This window comes from Pteropus vampyrus, unplaced genomic scaffold (assembly GCF_000151845.1).
Source record: "Pteropus vampyrus isolate Shadow unplaced genomic scaffold, Pvam_2.0 Scaffold20, whole genome shotgun sequence".
NCBI classification, from domain to species: domain Eukaryota; kingdom Metazoa; phylum Chordata; class Mammalia; order Chiroptera; family Pteropodidae; genus Pteropus; species Pteropus vampyrus.
Genome location: NW_011888801.1, coordinates 8,452,945 through 8,457,803, shown reverse-complemented (window position 1 = coordinate 8,457,803; position 4,859 = coordinate 8,452,945). Strand labels below are relative to the sequence as shown.

At 37.5% G+C, this 4,859-nt stretch overlaps 1 protein-coding gene across 1 annotated transcript in view; it reads right to left on the bottom strand.

Annotated features, from left to right (window-relative positions):
- NRG3 (neuregulin 3) overlaps nt 1–4,859 on the bottom strand; it is a 1,091,888-nt gene that overhangs the window by 541,881 nt on the left and 545,148 nt on the right. The window lies entirely within an intron of this gene.

Sequence of the window (4,859 nt, the reverse complement as noted above, 5' to 3'; positions counted from 1 at the left end):
GCAGCTTACAGAATACTTTGAAGTATTTGATAAATAGATGTGTTGGATCATTGAGTTAACTGCAAGCAGCAATGTCAACATATGTACATGGTTAGATTTCAATACAGGAAAATGTACTGAAATTTTGGAGAGAAGATATTTGTCACCATTAATAAAAACTAACAAAAACAACCTTTAGTAATTACATGGATACACACGGAACATTCGAAATCATGTTTCCCCAAAATGCTTTTATAACCCCAAAGCCAAGGTCCCTCCCCTCTATCTCATCTTTAATGCTATACCCAATCCATCTTCCTTAGAACTGAATCTCACAGCTTTAGCCATGTCACAGTTGTCCCCATAGGGCATGAGTATATCTGCAGGTTCACTTACCGAAGCTTTCTTCTGCCCCTAGGATCTTGGGTCCTTGACTGTATTCTCTGTTCTGCCCAACTACAACCTAAATGCAAAATTAGGCCCTTTGCCAGTCCTTCCTATCAGAGAATTGAACACATTTATCTTTTTGTCTCCTAGAGAGTTACCTTTCTTTTCTCTGAACTCCAGATACTAGCTGAACTTTAGGTCCTGAAAAACCACTTTTGCAATAAGGTGGCTCATACACCTTGTCCAAATTATATATTTTTGAGAGTGAAAAGGACACTCTTAATAATCATGTAGGTGCAAAGGTATAAACTGGGATTGTCTTAGGTAAATCAGATGTATGGTTCTCCTTCTTACAAAGTACTTTCCTTAAAATGACTTGTGAGGGATGTAATACTCCTTTGGGATTCATTTAAATTGCTACTGAAAATATTCTTTTACCTAAGAGCTTTTGCTGGAGAATTTTGATTAATCATAATGAAATAGCAATAAACACTGAATCCAACTCAAATAAAATATTATCTTCCTCTAAGTCACATCACCTAAGCAGTGATATAGGGAAATGTTTAAAGGAAGTAGAGGCAAAATCTCCTAGATGGCCTTTTGAAAAGGGGTTGGTAAGAGCCAGAAACTTACCATTATTAATGGGGAAAGAATGTAAATGAAACTACAAAATATAACTGTGGATAGACAATTTCATAAATGTTGTACTTCTCTTTTCCCCAAATAGCCATACAGTAAAGTAAGTATCATATAAAAATATCCATTTTATAGAAAAGAAATAAAATCAAAGTTTGATGAAGTGACTTGCTCCAGTGGTTGGCCAAGTGGAGATTCAAATCCAGTTCTATGTGACTGGAAAGAGACAAGCCAAAGAAAAATAAATGACCCAAATAGTCCATCCAATGTACCTGGCAAATGTAGCTTTGACAATTGAGAATAGTTGTTATTTTTTAAAGTTAATGACTTCAAAAAGTCACACGCTAAAAACTCTGAAAATTTTTTCTCTAAGATCAGAAACAAGAAAAGCGTACTACTAAAACTATTTCTATTCAATATAGTATTGAAAGTACTAGCTATAGCAGTCTAATAATAAGAAGAAATAAAAGGCATTTAAATTGGAAAAGAAGAAGTAAAACCCATTAGTAGATAGCATAATACTATATACAGAAAATACTAAAAAAATCCATCAAAAAACTATTAGAAGTAATAAAAAATTCACAAAAATTACAGGATACAATCAATATACACGAATCTGTTGCATTTTTATACACCAAAAATGAGCAATCAGAAGGAGAAGCTAAGAAAAGAATGCCATTTACAATTGCATCAAAAAGCATAAAATATCTAGGGATAAATTTAACCAAAAAAGTGAAAAACCAGTATTCAAAAAACTATAAGATATCGAAGAAAGAAACTGAAGAAAATAAAAATAAATGGAAGGACAGACCATGCTCATGGATTGAAAGGTTTAGTATTGTTAAAATGTCCTTACTACTTAAAACATTAGACAGATTCAATTCAATGCCTATTAAAATATCAATGACATTCTTCTCAGACCTAGTTCAACTAGTCCTAAAATTTATAAGGAACCATAAGAGACCCCAAATAGCCAAAGAGATATTGATTTTATGAGATATTTATGAGATTTGTAGTATAAAATCATACTACAAAGCTACAATAATCAAAACAGTATAGCACTGGCATAAAAATTGATATATAGATCAGTGAAATAGAATAGAGAGCACAGAAATAAATCCTCACTTATATTGTTAATTAACCTATGACAAAAGAGGAAAGAATATACAATGGGGTAAACACCATCTCTTCGATACAAGAGGTCTTAGGAAAACTAGACAAATACATGAAAAAAAAAAAAACTGGACCACTTTCTTACACTATATACAAAAATAATCTCAAAATGGATTAAAGACTTAAGTGTGAGACCTGAAACCATAGAACTACTAGAAGAAAATAGGCAGTAAACTCTGGCATCGCTCTTAGCAATATCTTTCTGGATATGTCTCCTTAGACAAGGGCAATAAAACAAAAACTAAACTAATGGGACTAACAAAAAAGTTTTTGCGATCACATAAAATTACAACTAAATTACAGAACAGTCATCATTGAGAATCGCCTGAAGTCTAGCTGAACAAAAGTACTATAACTAAGGATGCACAGAAGAAGTCACTTTGAGACTGGTAGTAGGACCAGAGACGCAGAAGAGGCTGGTCTCACACTCTGTGCAGCAGTGAAAAATAAGGCTATCTCAGCTGTGGAGGTACTGCCTGAGGAGTGAGAGGTGCCAGTCCAATACCAGTTCCCCATGCCCAGGGCTCTAGTGTTGGAAAGAGAAGTGCCCGTAACTTCTAGCTCTAAAAACCAGTGGAGATCGTGGGTGAGTGAGCGGAAGTGCTGCTGGAGTCTCAGGCATTACTTTTAAAGAGCCCACACATGTACTTATTGATGGACTCACTCACTCTGAGCTCCAGGGGCAGCAGTGTAAAAGATGACAGAGACATATGGGGAGAAACTAAATTGTCTGGCTTCAGGGTAAGGGCTGGAGTGGCTGCTTTCTCCCAGTCAGAAGTGCTAGCAGAAGCCATTGTTTATTTGTTGAGCCCTTACCCCCACCCAGAGTGCAGACACAGCCAGCCACCATGTCTGTGTCTCCATCAACTTGGCCAACACCTTGCCCTGGTGATTCCCTGAGACCTCATTATACTCAACTTGCAGGTTCACCCAAACTGCTTCCAGTGGCTTTTCCATACAAATGACCAGTCTGGGTCATGCTGTGGACTTTCCCAAAATTTCTCAAAGGTACACAAATCCTAAGCATGCAGCATCTGACCTAGGTATACCCCATCTGACCTAGGTATACCCCTAGGTATACCTGGCACTAGCAGCAATCAGCCTCAGTTTGCAGCCTAGCACCTCCAAGCCCAGTACAAGTGGCAACTCTGCAGATCACTTTGTAGCTCATACCAGTGGCCCTAGGCAGGGCACAAGCAGCAGCTGACTTTGGCCTGCTACAGAGACTATTCTGAGAGGCACCGGAACCAACACACCCAGGGGCCAGATTCAGACCACACCATGGCACCACCCAACCACCACCAAAAAGACACACCCAAAGGGCAGAATGAGCAGACACCAGAGCCCTGCTAAAGCGATCCTACTCCATAGGGTCAGCTCCTGCCCAACAGCTCCTCACAACCAATCAGACTGGGAATCAATTACTCTCATTGACATGCAAACATCAACCAAGACTTAACTACAATAGGAGGGCATACAAAACCCACACAAGAGACACACCTGGAGCACCTGGCTTAGGTGACCAAGGAGACTGTACCAGTGGTACCCTTCTACAAAGACTGGTAGACTTAGCAGCCTTATCAAATACATAGAAACAGACACAAGAAGGTAGCCAAAAGGAGAGACAAACAAACATGTTCCAAATGAAAGAACTTAACAAAGCTCCAGAAACAGACCTAAACAAAATGGAGACAAGCAATCTACTAGATACAGAGTTCAAAACACTCCTGTTATAGGGATGCTCAGTCTCAGTGAGAACTTTAACAAAGAGATAGGAAACATAAAAATGGAAGTAGAAAACATAAAAAAGAACTAGTCAGAAATGAAGAATGAAATAACTGAAATAAAAAATACATTAAAGGCACTCAACAGTAGATTAGATGAAGTAGAGAATCAAATCAGTGATTTGGAAGATAAGGTAGCAGAAAACACCCAATCAGAACAGCAAAAAGAAAAAAAGAAATTAAAAATATGAGGATAGTTTAAGGGGCCTCTGGACAACATCAATCGTGCCAACATTTATATCATAAGGATACCAAGAGGAGAAGAGAGCAAAAAATTGAAAACCTATTGGAAGAAATAATGACAGAAAACCTCCCTAAGGTGGTGAAAGAAATAGACATATAAGCCCACAAAGCATACAGAGTCCCAAACAAGATAAACTCAAAGAGGCCCACACCAAGACACATCATAATTAAAATGTCAAAGGTTAAAGACAATCTTAAAAGTCACTAAAGAAAAGCAGTTAGTTATCTACAGGGGAGTCCCCACAGATTTCTCATGAGAAACTTTGCAAGCCAGAAGGGATTCTCAGGAAATATTCAAACTAATGAAAAGCAAGGACCTACAACCAAGATGATTCTATCCAGCAGAGCTATCATTTAGAATCAAAGGACAGATAAAGAGCTTCCAGGACAAGGAAAAGCTAAAAGCGTTCATCATCAAACTAGTATTACAAGAACTGTTAAAAGGACTTCCTTAAGAAGAAAAAGAAAAAAATATATATAAATACAGTGGAAATAACTACATGTTTATCAACAATTATTTTAAATGTAAGTGGATTAAATGCTCCAATTAAAAGACATAGGGCAGCTGAATGACCCAAGCAAAACTCTCACACATGCTGCCTAAAATAGACTCACTTCAGATCTAAAGACACATACAGACTGAAAATAAAGGGATGG